This window comes from Sceloporus occidentalis, unplaced genomic scaffold (genome assembly GCF_023333645.1).
Source record: "Sceloporus occidentalis isolate IW3139 unplaced genomic scaffold, rSceOcc1.0.p SCAF_433, whole genome shotgun sequence".
In the NCBI taxonomy this organism is placed as follows: domain Eukaryota; kingdom Metazoa; phylum Chordata; class Lepidosauria; order Squamata; family Phrynosomatidae; genus Sceloporus; species Sceloporus occidentalis.
The window spans coordinates 155,688-167,926 of NW_028317413.1; the positions used below are offsets into that span (position 1 = coordinate 155,688).

The following is a 12,239-nucleotide window of genomic DNA, read 5'->3' on the forward strand; positions in this document are numbered from 1 at the left end:
AACAGTCGGTGACTGCCTAACAGCGGTTAGTAAGTAAGCAGTATGGTGCTGTAAACCACTTTGTTGGGGGGTGGGGGGTAGGTTAAATTTTGACCTATAGGTTGTGCTATTCAATTGGCAAGGAAATGTATAAGTTAAAAGGTAGTTACATTTTAATTCCCCCAATTTCTCACTAGTAGTGCAGGGTTACATGTCATGATGTTACGAGACCCCTGTGAGCACCCATCTGGATATGGTAGAATGGACATTGTGGCCACTGCAAATATCGGTCAGTGGCGAAGATGCATTATGCCCTAGGTCGATTAGTCCTTGGGGGCGGCAGTCCCTCTGACGCTAAACCTCTGTGTCACTGCTCAGTGAGGACTTTTACCATTGAGGGGGTTCGTTAGCTGTAATTTCTAAAGCAACGAGGGGATGCCTCTAGGGATTTGCCTAATTTTCCCAGTGGATAATCCAGCTCTGGGTAGTACTGTTTTATCTTGGTTGTCATGTCTTTAACACAACACAGTATATAAACAAAGCCATTTTATGGTTTTCGACATACGGTACCATTTCTCCACGGAGAGGAGAATAATATTCCACGGGAAGCACCTAATTTTTGCGAGTAGGAGCTGGCAGTCATAGAAAAGATTTACTGTTCTCTTCTCTGAATAGTCTGTACTGGGTACATTTCCTCAATTTCATGGTCATTAATTTTTGTACGGTCTCCTATGTCTCTTTTTTTTTCTGTTATAATTTACTTTCTGAAATGTAATATTGAATTTTTTTATTGCTAATTCTCAGCCCAGCTGTTTTTTTATCTTCTTGTAAATCACTGTATGCTGTGCATATTATTATTATATCATATACATGCTATGGAGACGTACTCATGTGTATGTATCTACAAACATTGTAACATTGTTATGGGACAGAAATGCCCTTAAGGACGCAAGGGGTTGGTCAGTGATCCTTAGCACCACTTCTAGGGTAAAAAGTAAGCATGAAATGGATCCAGCACAGGCTGAAGTGAATATATTTGGGTAACAGGTCAGCAGCGGCAGGTGAAACAAAATGGATAAAACTGAAAGTAAGTGGTTGCTTTTTCTGAATACTAACCAAACATTGTTCTCTACTCCTGGGGTGACTTCCCTGCTTAGTACAAGCTCTGCGTAGCACAACAAGATTATAAAAGCAGTGTTTCATACTACCCAACAGTCACGTTTTTAGAGGGGGGGGAGTCCACATTTCTGGCCATTGCCCTGGTGCTCAGCAGGACAGTAGGGATCATGGACCGGTTTGGGGAGATCCTCTGATCTCCCCAGGTAGGGCCAAGGAGCTGCAAAATGAGCACGTGAGCATAAGAACTGGGTCACGGAGCAATGGAAGAAGGTGTGCGGTCTGATGAATCACGTTTTCTTTTACATCACGTGGATGGCCGGGTGCTTCGCTTATCTGGAGAACAAGCGGCACCCGGACGCATCCATGGGGGCCGTAACTTACAGAACATAAAGGATCTGCTGCTAACGTCTCGGTGCCGGATACCACAGCGCAGCTTCAGAGGTCTAGTGGAGTCCGAGCCTCGACGGGTCAAAGGTGGGACCGACACAATATTATGCAGGTGATCATGCTATGGCTGTTTGGTGTATATATATATATTTTTACACATATAAGCACACGCTATACTTAGGATTTGGTTGGGCCAACAAATATATAAACCTTTGTTTGCTGTGCTTCTGATTCAATTTACAGATAATGTTTTATACCCAAGGTGCCTGTGTCTCGTTGAAGCATGCTAGACTGCATTTATTCTTTTTTTTTTTTTTATCTGGAATGAAAGAACAGAAATATAATGCGACTCGCCGATGTCATATATCGGGTACTGGAGGCGCATTAGCCAAACACAGACAGAGTAAGGAAAGTTTTCTAGCAGAGGATGTTCTTTTGTTCCTTTCCGAAATACGATATTTGTAAACCATATAAAGAAAGATATTAGATGAGGGATCACAAAGCTTCAAAGTTACTGATCTCACGCGGGTCTACGGGATTTGCCGTTAGCTCTGTGGATTTTCCAGACATTATTTCATAAGCTGAGCTGGAAATTGTTCTGCGACTTTTCCTCCTTTCAGGATTTCGTCTTGCGGGGGACATTATCTGCGAGACTGATTTAGAAACAATGTGACAATATAATTTCCTGTTCAAAGAGTGAACGTCTGATCTTGAAGCCTTGAGGTTTACGTGGAGGATCTATGACAAGCAGTAGGCTGACTGTCATAGGAGTTGTAGTTTAGTAATACCTAGAGAAACATCTAGGCGTTCTCCATCCCCTATGCACCCACACATATATATTATATAGAATATTCTGGCATATGCTAAAGAGGTAGACTAGGTGGGCCGAATGGTTCTTATATCACCCAATGAAGGCAGGAGATAGCAGGAGACAATAACTTGATTGGTTTCCAGCACATAGAGGTCAGACTTGGCGCAAGTGGTGGACCCCCATACAGACATTATGCTGGCATTGGTGCCTCTCTCTCTCTCTCTCTTACTATTGGGGCTTTTAGTGTTTTAGAACTTTGTGATACCCTCATACCCAGCAAACATTCCGAGCTCCTAGAACAAGAGGGGCATCTGGGAGGAAAGATGGGCATAGGGATTTGGTGCCAAGGCCACTTGCGGGTATGTTTCGATGAAGCTTCTATAGCTTCTGAATAAAGTGTCACTCTCGGGGGTTGTATATTCTCACTGCCCTCTCCTGGGTAGGGTAACTACGGTCAGTGCTCCCCCAGCCTAAAGGAGTCATCATGTCCCCTTAAACACCTGTGCTTTGCAACTAAGGCACCCGAAAGAATAAAGGGAATGTGCGCTAATCGAGTGTGTTGGTTGATATAATAATCTAATGCTAGCGAGTACGTTTAACACCCACCGTGTAAACACGATAATGTATAACGCGACGCGGACTTAGAAATGCAATTAGCCATTTATCTGAAAGTGCGTACGCTGCCCACTTTAACAAACCTTTTCAACGAGAGCTCTGTATGTTCAGCTGTAATTGGTACCGCGTTGATTAATTTAAGGAATTGATTCATTATATCATTTATACAGACGGTTTTGGTTTCGTTGTTTTTGGCTGGTGGAAAATAGGCGACAAGTCTTTAAAATGAAGTGCTTCGGGTATTAAAAATGGAATCTGCATATTTTAAAGGAACAGTCATGTCGTTCTGATTGGCGGTATTGCTCATTATAAAATAAATGATAAAGCCCCTCCCAGCATCTAAGCTCCTCCCTATTTTCACTCTGTGGGTCACCACCCGCTGCGTTCAGTCCCTTGTCCCAATAAAGTTTGCCTATTTTGAAGCGTTGTATTTTACATTTTCCACCTTTAATTCTAGGTGTTCCCTTTACTTATTCTCAGCTCTCCCTAAGATTGTGTTGGCTTGCAGGATAACCTCTAACCACTGAATGGGAACCGTACATATCCCCCCAAATTCCAGGTGTCTGGATCAAGACCCCTTTATTTATTGGGGTGTGCCTAGATGCAGGGAGGGCTGAGATTTAAGGGGAGGCACAAGGACACCACCTGGGCCACCAAACAACCCACCTTATGGTGCTCAGCTCCAGAGCATCGGAAGGTGGCAGCATGGAAGCTGCAGTGGAGCTCTCTGCTGCGATTGCTCAGACCTTCACTGATTTTACAGCTCCCTGGGCCGGTCAAGGGGGATACGAGGATCTCCACAACCGGCCCGTGATCCCCATTCCACACAAAAACAGGACAGGACACCTGGTATGGATACACTTCTGGCACGCAAAGAGTTAACTGCAAAGCCCAGCATTGGAACTGTTGGAAGCCATACATTTGTCAATAAGAAAACTTCTGGATAGCACAACCTGCAAACGGTATTATGCCACAAACATCTTCTCTTTGTGCCGAAGCCTCCAATGTATTTGTCTTCAGCGCAGCCGAATAGCCCGCTGTCCGCGTCTGCGCTCTCGGGGCCGGCGGAAAACCCAAAGAAAAACAATCATTGGATTTAAACGAATCTTGAGTGCTTTAGGTTGGCTTTGTGTGTAATAAGCGAAGCTCGGCGATGCCTGGATGTATAATTTTATGGATTAGCTAATAACCGGATGCTTTAAAATGCAATTTTCTGTTTGTCCTTTAACCCCTTCACTACCGAGAAATACCATGACAATCTCAAACCTATATATATTATTATATACATATTTTTGTATTATTATTGCAGCCGGGAAGTAGTTAAATGAGGCTCGTTTTCTAACACAGCGACTAATGAATGCACGCCAAATGCACTCCAATATTAGAAAAAATATGAAATAAAAAAACAATTTTGGGACTAGATTTTAATATCTCAATCACTTTGTTTTAGTGCCACAAACAAGAATATTGGCTACTGGAGGTGCTTCATGCAATGAACATATTTTGCAGGTAAATGTCTTAATATTATACAATTTCATATTTTTTTTTTACATGGCTGTATAGTGTGACGGAATCCCCCATATTTATGCCTTAGTTGTTTTTTGGATGGTATTCGATGGTTTGAACCTAGTAAGAGTTGCAGTTCCTCTTCTTTCCCATAAAGCAAACCCGCATAAGAATAAATAATAGGAATAATTACCCGTTATTCATTTCCGTAACATCTCCCTTTATATTAACCCTTCAGTCATGGGGGATATCTTGAAAGATACTTATTGTCTGCTATCTCTTGCAGGTATTGTCGGATGTCTTCAATGCTCCCGTGTACACAATTGCCACGGCTAACTCTGCCTGCTTAGGAAGCGCGTATCGAGCGGCCCACGGTAAAGAACTTTATGAAATATCACGGAAAAGTCTTCATGCTGTCACTTTCCCCTGCAGCGTATAAATTACTTGATAAACCCGCCGCGCTGGGAGATATGAGCGCTTTGTTCATACCGTGCAGTATTTACATTGCTGCAGGAAATCTTCAATTTCCCATAGATGACAGTGGCACAAGAACGAGGTTATTAGCCCCAAACAAATGATGCGGGGTACGGGTGAGTTGAGGATGCTGAGCTATAGCCCTTATTAGACCGTTATGCATTATGTATGTACAAACACAGAGATGCAAGTATTTAAAGGTCTAACCTTTACAGCTATAGGGGAGAGACTCTATAAATGACTATAAGGTGAGGTCAGTGGCAGAATGTGGCAAAGCTTGCATGTCTAATCAGCCTGCTGTCCTTAGATTACCTTCATACTCCACACTCCAGTCTGAGGAAGGCTGTTTGAACCAATCAGAGACAATCAGCAGCTTAACAATATAACTTAATAGTAAGGAATAATCACATGGACCCTGAGAACAATAAGTTAAGATGACATAGAGAAGGATTCCGTTAGAAAATATTGCTGTTTTTTTAATCTGTAAGCAGCTTTACATTAAAGATACTGTTCCATGTAGACAAAAACATTAACTGATGTCTCCAGTATGTAGCCAATAAACCATAGAACATCTGACATGTAGTTCCTTCCTATGAAAGATAAACTCAACACAGAAACGTTAAAGAATTATTTTTTCAGTTTCTATGGCAACATCCTATCAGCACCTTCTTTTATGTCACAGGTGACATCACACAAATTTAGAATGAGGTTAAAAAAAAAAGGAAGTGCCTTCTTCAGATTGATTTTCTTGGAGATCATGAATGTTTGCAGTTCTGCATTCCTGATCCCAATATATGTGTGCGATAAGGCAGCCTGAACAAGGGTTCAGGGATTCACTCACTGTTAAGTGTAAGCAGTCCTTGCACAGAGCACTGCGGCAAACCAGGACTGTGTTTAGAAATCAGGACTCTCCCACAAACATCGGAACTGTTGGGGGGTACGCCGATCTACTGTGTGCAAGCAGGACAATCTCCCAGCAAATGCTAAAATCTGAAGGCGTAGATTTTAGGGACATAATAGTACGTCCTGATGCCCCAACGTGCTAAAGAACGAGAAGTCTACCTCTGAGATTTTCTTTTCTACAGGATTAGCTGGCACAACATGTCAGTCCGTGCTAATTAATTTATCTTCAGTGGAATCTTTATTAAGGTTCCCAAGGACTTCTCACCGTGTATTCCCATCCTATATCTTCCGAACAATCGTCTTTGTTAAACGCTAATAAAACGATTTTATGAAATAGAGATTGAAACGCGCTGAACAATGTGTGTATCGGATTCCATTGGAAAATTGTGATTAATTGTCCTTGGAGGAATGCGGTGACCTTGGCTTGGCTTTGTCAATATTTGCTTCTCTCGGTTAATCAATCTTCTCTCGGAACAATATTTAAAAAGTAATTGAACGGTTAACCGTTTTCGAGCTTTCCGTTCCTGCTTTGTGTGTTACGGACATGGTTAGTGCTAAAAAGCCTGAACCAAAAAGTTAGCCAACCGTAAGAAAAACATAGAGTTTGATGGCAAATAAGACTCAGTCGGCCCGTCTACTTTTCCTGCTGTTTGGCTGTAAATGTGAGGGTATATTTAGGGAGCCAGCACCCTAGAAGCCTGGTGAAATCAGCAGGAACATTCTATTGGTTGCTATGGTGATAAGACTTTTTAAATTTGGCACCAGAATCACTCGAATCCGTAGTGTGTTTCGAGATATTTGCATTATTTTCCTGTCCACATCCCTTTTTTTTACGGATTAGACACATTTAGATCACTAAATTCAATGCAGAAGCGTGTTGGACACTCGGCAAGCAGGACACTTATTTAGGTTGCATGAAGAAGGCAAACGGTTTGATGCCATCCGCATCATCTGCGATCGGTACTCTCACCACGTGGCACTTCTAAGTGCACCTTTTTGCTGACGCCTTGCCCAGCAGTGTTTGGGGCTCTGGTTCCCTGAGGTATTACCCTTACCCGGGAGTCCGTATACCCCGACCATACAGCAGTCATAAGTGTCCTCGCCAATCGGGACTTACCTGCGGGCCAACCACCTGCTGGCACTAGAATCAGTGTTGTCAGCAGAGACGTTGCTTCATGTACGGGGTAACGAATTGTCAAAGAATAGGTGAGCCAGGTTCTCCCGCGCCTCTGTCCGGCTGGCCAACTCATGGTATAATGAGAGTTCAAAAGTTTGGGGTCACTCAGCTGTTTTCATGGAAAACAAAGACATTTCTGGCTGTAACATAATTACAAAAGGGTTTTCTAACCATCAATTAGCCTTTTAAACTTAACCTTGGATCAGCGAACACAACGTGCCATTGGAACACAGTGATGGGAGTGATAAAGGGCCATTGGAACACAGGAGTGATGGGAGTGATAAAGGGCCATTGGAACATAGGAGTGATGGGAGTGAAAAAGGGCCATTGGAACACAGGAGTGATGGGAGTGATAAAGGGCCATTGGAACACAGGAGTGATGGGAGTGATAAAGGGCCTCTGTACGCCTATGAAGAGATTCCATTAACAATTAACCGTTTCCAGCTACAATAATCATTTACAACATTAACTCTGTCTACGCTGGATTCCTGATCCATTTCATTTTATTTTAATGGACAAAATTAGCTTTTTCTCTTAAAAACCCCAACTTTTTTACCACTATACAAATCCTGATGTCACATATAACAAAGGAACATTCATCGGTACAATGCCTCCTGTTCTACCTGACCTGTTCAGGGACCAGGTGTAATGCGTCTGGTGCGGAGGAACACAGTAACACAACCTGACACCCGACACAATCCGGGTCACCCGGACACTGGCTTGGATATCACTCCTTATCAGAAATCAGAGAGTTCCATAAAGAATCTTCTAAACGCAGCTTCTCCTTCCGAGATGCCTCACTACAGAGCTGAGCTTCTACACGCCGTCTCCTCCAAATCGCTCTACGGGTTGCTAGGAAACCCAGACATTTATTCATATTTATTAATCGCCATTGTTTGGTTACAAGCGATCCTGATGTACAAAATCTAAAAAAAAAGGCGAAAATAATATCTGCCAACAAAATTGTTTGGCTTCGGGATATTTTACAACTTAAAAAAAAATGTTTTTTTCCTTGCAGAAGAATAGATTTGACATAATAATTTATTTGTAAAATAATCCTCAGGATTTAAAAATCATTAAAAAAAATCATCTTGGGTTTTATAGAAAAAGAAAGGAGAGAGATTTGATGGCGTTAAAATGAACTGAATTAACCTGTTGAGTGAATTTCTAAAATATTTTTTGGCATTAATAAGATTTTTTAAGCTTCTTTTAAAATTCTAGCTGACCAACTAATCAAGCTGCCCCATATTATCTCTGTCCTTGGTGGATAACACACCTTACCCCATATGCATTAAGGTTGTTAACCCTGTTAAGCCTCCTTTAAGAGTTAGAGCTGGGGAGGGAGCTTTTAAATCTCTCTTGGGTATAAATAAGTGATAACTGATATTATATATATATATATATATATATATATATAAGATGCGCACTCTAAGGAGCTCTCGAATCTAGATTATGACAGTTGCCCTGATCTCTTATGTCAAAATTCCAGACCAACACCCCCCCCCCCCCGGTATCCGCCGTTCATATATTCTAAATGCTCCACATCTTTTCTAAAAGAAAATACACAAACGACTTTAATCAACATTATTTTCAGCCATCCTGTTAGTGGAGATCATTATTTACCAAGTTCATTCCGTCGTATTCCACATCATCCTGAAGTTCGCCTTCAAAGACAAAACTCCCGAGATCATTCCTGGACACTATGTTACCCGGTGCGCTGCGGTGTCACGTTTAGGACATGTTCCCTTCCATCGATGGCTGACAGCACCTCCACCTTTCTTGTGTGGTTCGGCACGCTCCACGGGACATATGTTTTGCTTCGGCTCCTAGTTTTCTCAATCTAGTCCAGGTTTCTCTACTTTATCTAGGCTAGTGGCATTGGTGGGAACACCAGTGAGCATGGCAGTTGTTCTTAGTACTCATGCCACTCTTGTTTGGTGCACAACACCCTTACAGGCAGGTACATATTAAGTTTAACCGTGACATAAATTGTCATATTCTTACAGTATGACAGAACCTTTATGCTTTAAAAAGCACACAGTAGGGAAGAGAAAAGGAAAAATAGGAGTGGAAGGAAGTTTGAGTCGAACACATAGTTTAATGAAATAAAGCCGTGCGGTAATGGGTGAAAAGCCCTTGGAAATGATTGTAGGGATTGTAAGGTTGAAAGTTAAAAGTAGAATGGTTATCATCCTGATATATATATATATATATATATATATATATATATATATATATATATCCATGATCCCGATTCCCTAGTAACCTTGCTTCCCCTATTGTCCTTCTAGCTTTGTCCCAAAATAGGTCAATATGACGAAAAAAGCAGATACATTTAACAGAAGGGACTAAGTGATAAAGGACTAATCCTTTGTGTGATCTTGGTAAACATGTTGCACTTTGTATCTATTGTAAGCGATTAGCTTTGACATTGTATGCTTCTCATTCTTCACTCTTTTAAGCAGGCGCAATTCTTGAAGAATAAGTATTGTTCTGCACTTAGTCATTGTACTTCCATCCGGAGCGTAATTAAACATTATTGAATAGCAGGCTGCGAGCCGTATCATCGGCCCGGGTCAATATAATTTGTGTTTGGGGGTCAATGAGTTTGAAGCAGGTACTATGGCTTCCTTCATGTGTCTGACCATCTCGTTTGCCAAATATTCTGACTTTAGAAAAAGGAAAATAAACAGATGGATCTGAAGGGCAGTCAAAAAACAAATGATATTTTGGTTCGTTTTGCAGTAAATTCTACCACATTGAAAGTAAATAGTAATAAAAGTTAAGAATACCTTTTTGTTTGTGAATTCCTTGTAATTTTTCCTCGATGCCGATGTACGTGGCAATAGGCAATGGATTATGGCTAGTGCTGCCCTAGCCCTGACCCAGAGCATCACCTTAGATGCCCCTGTAACTTACCTCCATGGACGCCCACCTTTATGCTGAGTGACGGAATATGACATCATAGCCTGGAGCTCTACCTCCTAAGGACTCGTAGTGCTGGATAACGATACTAAGGTCACAAGGGAGATCTCTGGTTTCCCCAAATGACTTTTAGAGCAGTGTTGCCCTGGGGATTCTGATCATGCAATAGGATTATCTGCCCCATGTTATGCAGCTGGGGGGCTTCTGCTTCCCTAGATCTGCTGCCCTAGTCGGCCTAGACCAGAACAGGCCATTGTTTATATACAATGACATGTGTGATGATTAGTGATGTCACTGATGTAAAGAAGAAAAGTCAAAAAGTGTTATTGGGTGCAAAGTGGTATGTTTCCCAGAAAATTGGGAAAATGTTTTTGCCCGCCTCTACCTGGTAGTAGTGCTTTGGAGTCTAGGGGTAGAAAGGGAGAACAGGTGGACAGGGCCGGCCCTACAATGGAGCCAAGTGGGGCAATTGCCCCAGGCGGCACTTTTGAAGGGGCGGCACTTTGCCGCCCCAAGCGCTTATTTTTTTTTTTGAAGCGGAGGAGCAGTGGCGTCGCTACAGGGGGGAAATGGGGGGGGCAATTGCCCCCCTTAGGTTAATCCTTGCCCCCCCTGTTGCCCCCTGCCGAATTTGGAATAAAGTCGCAATGCGACTTTAAATCCCGTCTTTTTGTATTATTATTATTATTTTTTTTTAATGCCGAGCAGAGAGCCAGGGCAACCGATCTTACACAGGCCGCACCTTGAGCCCTGCTACTTACCTGTGGGAGGGTCTTCTGTACTGCATAGAGGAAGCAGAACCTAGAAGAGTTCACGTGACATCACATGACTCTGTTCCACTCCTACTTCCTCTGTGCAGTACCAAAGAACGCAGAGTGAGGCCGCCGCCCTCTGCTGAAGTCTGTGAGCGGCATCGAGGAGCTGCAGTGCAGGTAAGGGGGTGGGGAGGGTGTTTGAATCAGTATGCATGATTGAGGGAATTAATCTGTGAATGAATGAGTATATGAATGAATGAGTGTGTGTGTGTGATAGCATGGATGTGTAAGTGCTGAAACCTAGGCATGATGGGACTGTGATTGCTGTTAGCAATCACACTCCTATCATGCCAAGTCAGCCAGTACATGCTGAAACCTAGCTAGCTGCCCCCCTTGTGTATTGATGCTGCCAGCAGTATGGGGTCTGCACATCACTTACAGCCACCCTGTACCAGCATGTACTGGCTGACTTGGCATGATAGGAGTGTGATTGCTGTGTGGGCAGTGTGGACGCCAGGGCTGGCTTTGGGGTGTGCAACCTGTGATCTATGCCTGTAATTTAGGGGATTTTAAATATACCTTTTAATGACGTGTTTTTATATGAATACCAATTGATCTAAACCTGCGGTTTTTGCGTTATTCTGTAGATCCATATCTATATATTTCCATACATTATTTATGTATACCTGCAAAAACAGTGTTTGTATGTCTTATTCAGTTGATTAATACCTGCAATGCTGTTTCCATGTATTTATTTGATGTATGCCTGCGATGCTACGTTTTATATATTGTTATTGTATACCTGCAAATACAGGATTTGTATGTCTGATTCTGTTTATTTGATATATACCTTCAGTGCTGAGATCACAAGTGAATGTCAGTTGATCTATACATGCAAAGCTTGGTTTGTGTGTTAATGTGTTGATCTATACCTGCTATCGGCAACTGGGGCTAATATTATATATGGGCAGCAGGGGCATCAATACACAAGGGGCAAAAACACTAAGGGGGGTATAAACGACAATGCAGTGTGAAAAATCCATCCTGATGTAGAAGTTTGTGACGTAGATTGTGTCCTGCTGTTTGTGTGTTTTTGGTTATCAGTGTAGCAGAGCCGGCGGGGGGGGGGGGGGGCGTCATTTTAAACTTCGCCCCAGGGGGCATTAAGTCTTGGGCCGGCCCTGCAGGTGGAGGTATCTTTTACATGTTCTGCCCCGCTTGTGAAACCTAGAACCCCAAATGCAGACATTGACCGGCTAAGCTATTGTTGGATGAAAATGTAGTCGCAATCTAAGCTTTTTTTACTTTGTTACTATAAAGAACATTTCTATTAAATTATTCTCATTTCTAATATTTTTATATAAACTTTAAATTTAAACAGCAAAAATAAGACAAATGGGAGATTCCGTGCTGGTAGTTTTTGTGCATAAATTACTTTCTGAATATATTTCAGCTCTTGCGATGGAGACATCAGGATCCACCTTTGCGGAGGTCGTGAAGCTAGCGGAGGAACATACATTAGTGGTGACCCCAAGAACCGAAGCAGATCAGGTGACAATATTTTCCTCTTATTCACTGAAACCATGTA

General features: G+C 42.3%; 1 pseudogene; it reads left to right on the top strand.

The window, feature by feature from the left end:
• The window catches only part of LOC149272608 (xylulose kinase-like), a 73,903-nt pseudogene that overhangs the window by 59,747 nt on the left and 1,917 nt on the right, over positions 1-12,239 (top strand).